Raw genomic sequence first — 12,767 nt, 5'->3', positions numbered from 1 at the left:
CTCTGCTCTACCGAGCTAAATGTTACAATGTCTCATCCCCCACACACAAGGTTAGCCCTTAATGAGTTTCAGGCCTCCTACTACTCTCACCAATAGAGTCAGTACACTCTATGTGAGACTAACTAACTCTTTAGAATGTTAGGATGCAACCTTAACTTGAATCCTTACTAAATTATATAGATGGGGGCACCACCATGAACTCCCACTAATAGGGGTCATGGAATTACGTCCCGACCAAATGAGGCACCACCATGAGATCTCACCTAGAGATTCATGGAATTACGTCCTAACCCAATGAAGCACCACCACGAAACTATCATAGAATTACGTCCTAACCAAACGAACAACATGTTCCATCAACCAATATGCAAGCATTGTTCATACCAATTCCATGTTACTTTAGTACCAACCATCCCATACATGTCTCATGCCAAAATCACACAAAAACTCATGAGACTAGCCCATCATATCAAAGATCTTATACATTTTCACATACTTCATACTTAAAATATGGTAATCCAAGCCAAGCATACAATTAACAACCAAAAGCATGGAGAGAACAGTTATGGAGCAAAACCTCACACCAGTCTCGCTCAAGCTAAGGACCCTCACCCAGGCGAAAGGGATCTTTCGCTTAAGCTACAGGTTCTTGCTTAGGCGAGACTGCCAACAGAGAACCCTGCAAGACTCACCAGTTCTCACTTAGGCGAGCCCTCCTCGCTTGAACGAGGCCACCCCTCGCCCAAAGACGAGGTTCCTCGCCTGGGCTACAATTGCAGCGACATGTCTCAAACTCTCACGCGTGTTGGTATCGTGCAAAGGAATGTTTAAGCGTTTGGACAAAACCCAAGAGGGGGGTGAATTGGTTTTAAGTAATAAAATTAATACTTTAAAATTTTTCCAAAATTTATCGATTAAATCAAATATTAATTTCTTTAAACACAATAATAGATGAAATAAAGAGATAGAGAAGAAGATTGAACACAAGTATTTATACTGGTTCGGATCAAAAGACCCTACGTCCAGTTGTTAATCTCTCAAAAACGAGATTAACTAAATCACTAACAAATAACAGATTTACAAACAGATAGTAAAAGAGTAAGGAAAGAAAATATCTTTCTTGAACACACAAGAGATGAACACCTTTCTCTGAATCACACAGAGAACCTTGACCTTAGCTTTTTCTAGCAACAGCAGCAACACTCAATATCCTAGAACACCTATCAGGAAAAGTTATCACTCTACCCACACTAGGTTTTTAAAAGCTTCTTTTCAGAACACTCAGAGAACTCTCTTGCAGTCACAGCACTAGCACTCTAGCTTCTAAAAAAGGTAATTGAGAAGTAACTCTGATGTTCCTTAAATAGGGGTTCCAGAAATTAGGTCAAAAAGCTAAACAGTCACGCCCAACTGACCAGGATAATCGATTATCACTAGTGATAATCGATTATTCCAGTGTGGTTTATGAAAAACAAATTTTTGAACAGATAATCAATTATCAGAGGTGATAATCGATTATTCCAGTATTCTCTTGCAAAAAAATTGGTTCAGCTTGGGATAATCGATTATCCTAAGTGATAATCGATTATCACTTTGATTTTTCGAGAAATACCAGAATTTTCTTGTGCAATATTGATTCTAACTATTCTAATTACACTTTACAAGATAGCTTTAAACACAACAACACATGTTCTTCATATCTCCCCCTTTTTGATGATGATCAAAACAATATGTTTAAAGTATCTACAATCAAAATATCTTACAAGTAGATTTGTTAGTAGCACTGTTTGGTTTAAACTTTTAAACTTTTTCTCCCCTTGTTTTGATCATATGAAAAAAGTTTTAATAGAGAAGCTCCCCCTCAATTAGACAATTGTAAAGAATAACAATAAAAATAGACTTTTATTAAGAAATAAGAAAACTGGAAAACATTTTACAATAGCAATAATAAAAAATAACTAGGATGTAGACCTTTAAAAGTCTTGACTCATGTCATCACCTTCATCATATTTATCAAACTTATGTTCTAAATTAGAAATCCTAGAATCTAGTCCTTTAATTAAGCTAGTGACTTCTTCATGCCTATGAGTGGAGAGAAGAAAGAATTCTTCAAGTCTCTGGTTTAGGTTTAAAATGTGATCCTCTAAAGAAGAGGATGAGCCACCAACACCACTGGATGATCGAATATTTGTGTCAATAGGAGGAATAGGAGCAGTGGGAGGATTCTCTTCTTCTTCATTTTCCGAGGAAGGCATATCATCCTTGTGAATGTAGGTATTCCCAAAAGGAATAAATTTCATCTACTTCAAGGAGTTTTCCGCAATTTTGTTTGCCTCTGTGATTTTATGAGATTGTTCATCAGAGACATTTACCCTTTTGTACTCACAAATACGAGAGATGATCAAGGAATACGGGAGTGGATATTGAGGCAATCTCTTGGCTTTGAGCATGGTGTCAAGAATGATGCTTGGCCAATGGATAGGAATGTGGTTGAGCATAGCATAGATGATTATAAGATCTGCTTCACTGCACTGTGCGTGATTTGTACCACGTGGACATAAAATCCAAACAATAAGATAGTGAAGTAGACGCTCATCAACTTTGAGAGGTCCTGCTAGCAATTGGTGGCCTATTTCTTGATCTGGTTGTCGCATAAAGGATCTATAAGCGAATATTCTGTTGAACCCTTCCATGCCAGCAGTGAGGATTGGAGATGTGCCATCATGAATGGGAAATTGAGCAACATTTTCCCAAATATCATCATCCAGAATAATGTCAACACCTTTCACCTTTGTAAAACCCACTCCATCTATGAATTTGTAATTGAAATAGAAAGATCGTACCAAATCGGGGTAGTAGGTGCCATGCATCTCTGTGAAGAATTTGACCCCTTGTTCAGCAAGAAAAGCGGGAATTGTGAAATGGCGATTGACAAACCATTGAGACTGGATGAATTTCAGAGTGATAAGGGGCTTGTCTTTCCATAATGTGATGAATTCAGATCTTCTATCTTCATCTGAAATCCATCCTTCAATGGAGGCAGTCCTAGGTGCAGTTGAGGGTTGAGAGGCACAAGATGCAGTCCTTCTGCGGGTAGTAATCTTCCTACGAGAGGGTTCAGCCATTGTTGAGGTAAAGGAGAGGGAAGCTTTGAGAGTTTTTGAGAATTTTGAGAAAATGAGAGATTCTTGAGTTTTGAAGGTGAGAAAAGAGTGTTCTAGCGACCAAAATGTCTTATATTTATAGAGAAGGGTCTCCAACGGCCATATACACGTATTTTAATGCAAATCAAGCTGTTGCAACGGCTAGTTTTTTATTTTAATTGGTCCAACGACGTGTAATAATCGATTATCATAAGATGATAATCGATTATTGTTTCAAAAACTGGGTAAAATATGGCTCAGAATTCCAAATAGTTTTTTATTTTGGCTCAAAATTAAGGATAATCGATTATTGCCCCAAATAATCGATTATTCCAGAGTATTTTTAAATTTTTAAGAATGGCTAATAATCGATTATTGACACTTATAATCGATTATTGACGTTATTTTTCGAATTTTTAAGGAAATTGAGTTTTTGGCAATTTTAAGAGATCTCTAATATGCCTAGGTCTCTTCTTAGTTCATAACATCTATCTTTAGCTAAAGGTTTGGTAAAAATATCAGCTAATTGATGCTTTGTATCTACATATTCTATCTTACAATTCCCTTTATTTATGTGATCTCTTAGGAAATGATGCCTTATTTCAATGTGCTTTGTCCTAGAGTGCATTATGGGATTTTTGGTTAAGTTAATAGCACTGGTAGGGCTGGGCAAAAATAACTGTACTGTACTAAACTTAAGTTAACTATACCATTTTAAACTTAAAAAAACTGAATTATTAATAGTACAGTTAAACTGTACTATTATTTAAGTTAAAGTTTAAAAATTCGTACTGTAAACAGTTAACTGTTTAAGGAGTACACTGAACTATTTTCATTTATCTTGAATCCCATTCAGTCTCTTGAATCACGTTCGCTCCGCAAGCTCCATCGATATTCAATCACCACCGAGATTCAACCACCACCGAAGTTTCCTGTCTCTGTTGCCTCGCCACCGTTGAAGGTCGCCGTCAAAGGTGTCGTCGTCTTTCTTGAGGTATCTCTTGTTGCTCTTCATCTCTTTATAGCTTTAGGTTTTCATTTCACTTCTCTTTTTTCTCCAATTCGACTTTTCCCTTCAATCATTATGTATAATTAATTTATTTGACCCATCAGTGAACAAATTCGATTTTTGGCTTCCAGTTTCAGGTCAGGGAAGTGGCAAGAGGTGGACACTGGAGAAAGATTTGTCACAACTGAAGGAGCATGGCAATGGCTCTTTTGATGACCACGAGGTAATTAATTAGGATTGTAGGGAAGAACCCTTTCTTGTGTCATGATCATTGGCCTGTGAAGTCACTTCGAAAGGGTAAGTTTTGGGATGAGAGACTCTTGGTTTAAGCTGGTAAGCATTCCTTATATGCCAAATCCTGAAGATTTTTCATACTTAGGGCCTTATTACGTTTCAGAGAATGGTGAAGTGCTGTTGATGTTTGAGTTTGACTTGATCGTCTATGATCCAAGAGATAACTCTTTTAAGTACCCTAGGATTGAGAGTGGGAAGGGCTGGTTTGATGCAGAGGTCTATGTTGAAACTCTGGTTTCGCCAATGAAGCATTAAAGTGGATGTGTCAACTAGTTTAAATGAAAAGTTTTTAAGTTCTCATTTGGTATAATTTATTGCTCGAAACCATGGTTTGAAGAAAGTTAGTAGATTCGGTCATGTTTGCAATATTAGGGTAATTATTATTTTAGTATCTTGTCATAACCTTGATTTCATAGTTACATATCATATAATTTTTCCTGTAATATGATTTTTGTTAAAAGAGGAAAATATACTGAAGATAACGTGTCCCCCTCTGTTGAATTTCTTCTCACATATTTTCTGATGGCTGCTTTATTTCAGGTTTTACTCATTCTGCATTTGCATTCGGGTATGAAGCGGGGATTGATAGATGCAAAAATGATGATAATGTGGTTCCACCGGGTGCTCTTGTTACATTCATACAGAAAGGCATTCAATATCTTGAGCTGGAAGCTAACCTGAGTGGTGTAAGCATTTTTAATTTTTGTTGTTCATCTTCGTAATATGTTATCCGATGTTCAAGTCATTAGTACTAAATGCACATAATGAATGCATTGCTCGAGGACCTTAAGCTGATTGGTGTCTGTGTTAACTCTTTTAAGTACCCTAGGATTGAGAGTGGGAAGCATATATTTAACACTCGTCTTAAATCTTGTTGCATTTCATAAGATAGAATCTGAGACTTTTCTTAAGCTAGAGAAAGGACAAGTAACAGAGTTATTTGGAGAAAAAGAAACATTCTGCTGGTAAAGTGCAAAAAACAAAAAAAGGAAAACGGTTATATAACAAAACTCATTCCCTTGCCTATGTAGCAAAGCACAATACCCAACTTTGGCCATAGGCGAAAATTATATAGAGTGGAAAAAGCATAAAGGCTGAAGAACCGGATTCTCTAGCACAACACTTGAAGCAGATTTGTGACCTGAAGCCTACTCGAGAATGCTTTTAAGTGAAATACACAACAAGATGAGTCTTCTCTATTGGAGTGGACCTTATCCACAAGTTGTTTTTCTGGGCCAATAATTTAGTGGGTGTAGGCAGATAAAGGCAGAGGAGGAGTGAGAGTTTCTTAAAAATAATATACCAAAATCCTTAAAATATGTAATGCACAAGTTAAGGTCAAATCATCATGTATGATAGCAATTTGACCACACAGTAAAGAATTATATCTAATATATTCATACATTGTATCCTCAAATCATCATGGTACTGATTGAAATGCCCTATTTAGAAGAGGGCTTAATATAGACATTGATCCCTGATTATAAGATAGAGAAATGCAGCTAATGCAATTAAAAGTCACAAGCTGCACATAAAAATAATTTATTTGTAGTTCTTACATTATTAAAACTAAGTACAATGAAACTTATTATCAAAGTATATTAATTAAGGAAGAAGTGATAGTTTTATACTATTGAAGGAACAAAGTGTGTGGCTAAACCACATGCAGCTATTTCTGCTCCACCCAAACGTGCTCCACTCAACCCTAGATATTCCCCTGCATATATTACAAATTAATATCAAAACAAAAAAGCAAAAAACAGAAACATGAGTGTTGTTACAAATTTAAGAATGCTACCAAAAAAGCCAGGAAGTCTAATTCTGGAAAGTGATGGTGACAGAAGCTTACTGCTTTTTCAGTGACAACCTTAAATGTTGTGGGCATAGAGAGACCTGCTCCTCCTCCCATCACTATTCCATTCATAAGAGACACCTGATTCCACATTTATTCAACTTTTCTTAAACTTTTCTTCTATTTCACCACAAAACAAAAAGGTAATTTTGTGTGAAACTTAACAAACTCACTGTTGGCTTTTTATAGGTTGCAATCAAATGGTCAAGAGTAAGCTATTTCTTGTAAAAGCTTGCTGCATAGGTCTAGTGTCCTAGATTCACACATATGTACATAAATCTTAAAAATATCAAACACCTTAGTTTCAAAACCAACATGTTCTTGAAACTACTATATTGTAGATATTTGACTAAATAGGTTGTTCATTTCAGAAAAGAAAAAAAAAATTGTCACAAGCTCAATAGTATAATAATAAAATTAAAAAAAAAAACTGCAAATTTTGGTTATTTTTCTGATTCTTAATACAACAAATACTACTAAAAAAACATTTGTCGGCAGGTGATTTGCTTAATTTACCTTCAATATCACAAGTTGAACTAAAGGGTCATTCTTGTACAACTGTAAATTACTTTTTATTATATAGTTATCTCTATTAAACTATTAAACTATTCTTTTCATAATTTATCATAAAGAACTTCATATAATCAAATTCATTATTAAACTATTCTTTTCATCTTTATATAGTTATCTCTATTTTAAGATTGTAATTTTAATTTATGCACAATCTTTCTTTGCGGTTTATCACTGTCCAAAGAGTTTGTATAGCAGTACTATATTATCAGAAAGTCTTATCTTGTTGTATCATAAGGAATAAAACTTAGGAAGAAAACAAAACAAATTATCATCAACCACTGTTTGATTGGTTACCTTCTTAATTTCTTCTTTTATGAATACTATAACTTTATTTAATGTGATTATGCATTTTTAGTTATTGTGTTGTTGTTATTTATGTGCTATTTTGATTGATTGTAATGAATCTCTTTAGTTATAGGTAATAGTATTTTCGTGGCTAGAACATTTCTTTTTTTTACTGATATAAATATGTAATCAGGTTGGAGAAGATGAATTCAGGTTGGAGAACAAAACAGTCAAGTTTGTAAGCTGCAATCTTGGATCAAATGGATTTTACATTGCTAGAAACTGTCGAAACTCTCACACCAACTACTTCTGGGATTGATCCTTTACCTCCTTGTATGGCTACATCATCAACTGAGCATAGTAAAGGTCGGTTAGATGTGTGGGGGCATTTTACCAAACAAGATCCTTATTCTGAGAAGAAGGCTAAGTGCAATTATTGTGGTGATTTGATTAAATATTTGGCTGGAACAAGTGGGATGAGGAATCATTTGATAAGATGCAAAGAAAATCCTAATAGAGAAGCATTCAAAAGGAGAAAATTGTCTTCATCAACTACAGAAGGGGCTAGTCTTGGCCCTTCACCAACAATTTCTAAGTTTGACCAAAATGCATCTCGAATGAAGTTGGTGAAGATGTTTGTGAAGTCCGAGCTTCCTTTTCGATTTGTGGAAGATGAAGACTTTCGTGACTTTGTACGATCCTTGCAGCCACGGTTTGAGGTCCCATCCCGCACTACATTGAGGCATGAAATGTGGGAACTCTATGAAGAGGAAAAAGCAAAGTTAAAAATTTTTCTATCAAAGCAGTGTGGGAGGGTTTGCTTAACTACAGACATATGGACTTCAATCCAAAACCTAAACTACATGAGTTTAACAGCTCACTTTATTGATGAAGATTGGAAGCTTCATAAGAAAATTTTGAATTTTTCTCAAACAACAGGTCATTCAGGGGAGCTCATTGCTAAACATGTTGAGGCTTATTTGAATAACTGGGAGTTGAAGCGAGTCCTTAGTGTCACTGTGGATAATGCTACAACAAATGATGTTGGGGTCCAATACCTCAAAAGAAGGATGTTATCATGGAATTGTCTTGTCTTAAAGGGAGAATATGTTCATATGCATTGTTGCGCACATATATTAAGTTTGATTGTGAAGGATGGGTTAAAAGAGATAAAAGATTCAATTTCAAAAATTCAGAGTGCAGTTAAATATGTCAAATCTTCTCCAGCTCGATTTGCTAGATTCAAGGCCTGTGTTGAACAAGAGGGAATTTCTTATAGAGGTCTTGTTTGCCTTGATGTTGAAACCAGATGGAATTCAACTTATCTAATGTTAGAGGCAAGCTTGAAGTACAAAGATGCCTTTGTCTTGCTAGATATGCAAGATAAGAAATTTGGTGCTGAAATGGCCAAAAGTAGTGGTGTACTAGAAGAGGATTGGGAATATGCGAGGTCTGTTCTACCATTCTTAAAGATGTTTTATGACTCTACCATGCGGATTTCTGGTTCTTCTTACGTCACTAGTCATATGTATATGAAGGAAGTGTTTGGAATTGGTAAAAAGATTCGACAATATTCTGAGAGTAGTGATGTGAGCATAAAATTGATGGCAATGAGGATGAAGGGTAAGTATGACAAATATTGGGGAAATCCCAATGGAATTAATATCTTATTATTGATTGTTGTTGTGCTTGACCCAAGGAGTAAGTTGGATTTTGTTAATTACTTCATTGACTATATATTTGAACCTAGCATGGCCAGTGGATTGAAATCAAAATTATTGTCATCTTTAAAAACACTTTATGATCAATATCAAGGGGTTGAGGAGGGTTCTCAAAGTAGCCAACAAGAATCCCAACTAGATGATGAAGATGATGATCCTCATGGCATGAGCTTCTACCTAAGAGCTACAGGACGTAGATTTGATTATATATCAGAGCTTGATAAATATTTGAGAGAGGATCCTGAACCTTATACAAAGTCAGTTGAGCTTGATGTTTTACATTGGTGGAAGGTCAACTCAACTAGATTTCCTATCCTTGCAAACATGGCTCGAGAGGTGTTAGCCATTCCCATCTCTACCGTAGCATCAGAGTGTGCATTCAGTACAGGAGGAAGGGTGGTTAATCCTTATCGTAGTTGCCTAACGCCTAAAATAGTGGAAGTACTTGTTTGCACACAAGATTGGTTAAGAGGAACACCTTTCTCTATACTTTTTAATGAGGATCCTAAAGAGCTTGATGAATTTGAGCAAGGTGAGTTTATATGAAAACTTTATATACTTTTTAGTTGATACTTTGTATGAAAGCCTAAAATATTTTTTTTTTTGTAGATATAACTTCTCAAGACGAAGTGGGACCTTCAAGTGCAATTAATTTAGATGATTGAAGATGTATTAAGATGTATTAACATTTTGATGTTGTTTATGGGAGAACCTATGTATTAAGATGTATAAATATTTGATTTTGGTGTATTGAACTATGAGGCTTATTTCAAGTATTATTTCCTAAGCACTTTCAAATTATAAACTTTATATTATTATTGTGTATTACAATCATATGTAATTAGTGCAATTCGGTTCAAAATAATGTAATTCAGTTCAAAAACAGTGCAATTCAGTTCAAAAATAGTGCAATTCGGTTCAAAATCAGTGCAATTCGGTTCAAAAATAGTACAATTCAGTTCAAAAATAGTGAAGTTTATTCAAAATCAGTGCAATTCGATTCAAAAACAGTTCAAAAAATAGTGTAGTTAAGTTAAAAATTAATGCAGTTCAATTCAAGAATAGTGCAGTTCAGTAAAAAATCGTGCAGTTCAGTTAAAAAATAGTGCAGTTCAGTTCTGATATAGTGCAGTTCATAAAACAGTTCAGTTCATAACAGTTCAGTACAGTTCATATTATAGTGCAATGCAGTTCAGTCCAGTTTATTTTTCAGAAAAACAGTTCAGTTCGTCTAAATTGTTTTTCAGTTCAGTGCAGTTCATACGAACTGTTTTTTAGTTCAGTGCAGTTTTTGGTAGTTCAATACAATACAGTTATTTTTGCCAAGCCCTAAGCACTGGTATTATCACATTTCAGAGGTATATGATTTAGAAAGATATTATAATCTTCTAATTGTTGTTTCATCCAAAGAATTTGAGCACAACAATTTCCAACTGCTATGTATTCACCCTTTATAGTTGACAAAGCCACACAAGCTTGTTTCTTGGAGTGCCAAGAGACTAATGAACTTCCTAAGAGGTGACAAGTACCACTAGTACTTTTTCTATCTATTTTACAACCACCATAATCAACATATGAATAACCTATCAAATTAAGAGATGCTCCTGAAGGATACCAAAGTCCAAAACATGCAGTTCCTTTTAAATATTTTAAAATTCTTTTCACAACAGTAAGATGTGATTCTTTTGGATTGGCTTGAAAACGAGCACACACACATACATATTGCATAATATCAGGCCTACTTGTAGTAAGATACAACAAAGAACCTATCATGCCTCTAAACATAGTCTTATTTACCTCTATTCCTGATTCATCTTTGTCTATGTAGCAGGAAGTTCCCATAGGAGTACTTGCTTCCTTAGAAGTGTCCATTCCAAATTTCTTAAGTACTTCTTTACAGTACTTAGATTGAGAAATGAAAGTTCCATTTTCCATTTGCTAAATTTGTAGACCCAAAAAGAATGTCAATTCTCCCATCATTGACATTTCAAATTCTCCCTGCATTATGCTTGCAAAGCCTTTACATAGTGAACTATCAGTAGACCCAAATATTATGTCATCTACATAAATCTGAACTAGCAAAATATGCTCATTTATTCTTTTAAGTGTTAAATCAATTTTACCTCTTTCAAAAGCATTTTCTAAAAAAAATGTACTTAATTGTTCATACCAAGATCTAGGTGCTTGTTTTAATCCATACAATGCTTTCTTTAATTTATAAATGTGATTAGGAAACTTATAGTCTTCAAAGCCAGGTGGTTGTTCAACATACACATTTTCTTTTATAAATCCATTTAAGAAAGCGCTTTTGACATCCATTTCATATAGTTTAAATTTCATGAGAGAAGCATAGGCAAGAAGTAAATAGCTTCTAACCTGGCAACTGGAGCATATGTATCATCATAGTTTATACCTTCTTCTTGTCTGTATCCCTTTGCTACAAGTCTGGCTTTGTTTTTAGTGATGTTTCCATCTTCATCCAGCTTGTTTCTGAACACCCATTTTGTTCCTATGACTTAGTGTGAATCATCCCTAGGAATGAGTTCCCAAACTTCATTCCTTTCAAATTGATTCAGCTCTTCTTGCATTGTTATACACCATTGATCATCTTGAAGAGCTTCTTCTACACTTTTGGGTTCTATCTGTGAAACAAAAGCAACAGTCATGCAGAAATTTGACATATTTCTAGTAACTACTCCCTTTGATATATCTCCAATGACATTTTCCAGAGACAATCCTCTAGGTGATTTCTAGCTTTTGGCAAGATCTTCAGGTTCAGTCAATGGATTTTCATTTAGATACATCTCATCAAGAGCTTCTTTAAAATATTCTTCATCACCTGCATTTGCTTTATTTGACTCAAGAGGGTTCTCCTCAAGGTCCAAAATTTCATAAAAAACAACATGCACAGATTCTTCCACATTCAAGGTTCTTCTATTGAAAATTCTATAGGCTTTACTAGTTAAAGAATATCCTAGAAAAATAGCTTCTTCGGCTTTAGAATCAAATTTACCCAAATTTTCTTTTCCATTGTTTAGAACAAAGCATTTGCATCCAAATATTTTTAAATGTGCTACATTAGGCTTTCTTCCTTTAAACAACTCATAGGGTGTAATTTTTAAAACTGGTCTAATGAGCATTCTATTTAATACATAACACGCTGTGCTCACAGCATCAGCCCAAAAATATTTAGGCACATCATATTCGTTCAACATTGTGCGAGCTAATTCTTCTAAAGATCTATTTTTCCTTTCTACAACTCCATTTTGTTGAGGAGTTCTAGGTGCAGAAAAATTATGCATAATTCCGTTTTCTTCACAAAAGTTTTCAAACAATTCATTTTGAAATTCTCCACCATGATCACTTCTCAAAACTTTAATTTTTAAATCTTTTTCATTTTGAATTACTTTTGCAAATTTCTTAAAAGCTTTAAATGCCTCACTTTTTAGTGTGAGAAAGAAGGTCCATGTGTACCTTGAGTAATCATCAACAATAACAAGAGCATAATAATTTCCTCCAAAACTTTTTGTCCTTGAAGGACCAAACAAATCCATATGCAAAAGTTCTAAAGGTTTTGATGTAGAAATCACATTTTTTGAATGAAATGAAGATTTTACTTGTTTTCCTTTTTGACATGCATCACATAGTTTATCTTTTTCAAACTTTATTTTTGGCAATCCAATTACTAATTCTTTAGAAATTAGTTTGTTTAATTTTTGCATGTTAATATAAGCAGCTCATTTATGCCATAACCAAGGATTTTCTTCTTTAACAACCAAACAAGTTATATCACTACATGATGCATTATCAAGATCAATCAAGTAAATGTTATTGTGTCTTATACCTTTTAAGGTTACTTCTTTGGAGTCCTTTTGATGAATAGTGCAGTA

General features: G+C 34.5%; 1 long non-coding RNA gene across 1 annotated transcript; it reads right to left on the bottom strand.

Moving 5' to 3' along the window:
- Positions 1–6,030: 6,030 nt before the first annotated feature.
- Positions 6,031–6,590, bottom strand: LOC114168481. The gene is made up of 3 exons (XR_003600683.1): positions 6,472–6,590; positions 6,296–6,379; positions 6,031–6,163 (listed from the first exon to the last, which is right to left on the bottom strand). It is a non-coding gene; the product is annotated as an uncharacterized LOC114168481 (long non-coding RNA).
- Positions 6,591–12,767: the final 6,177 nt, after the last annotated feature.

The sequence above is a fragment of the Vigna unguiculata genome, chromosome 11, assembly GCF_004118075.2.
Source record: "Vigna unguiculata cultivar IT97K-499-35 chromosome 11, ASM411807v1, whole genome shotgun sequence".
Classification (NCBI taxonomy): Eukaryota; Viridiplantae; Streptophyta; class Magnoliopsida; order Fabales; family Fabaceae; genus Vigna; species Vigna unguiculata.
The sequence above is the reverse complement of the archived record's forward strand: the minus strand, read 5'-3'. Positions and strand labels throughout refer to the sequence as shown.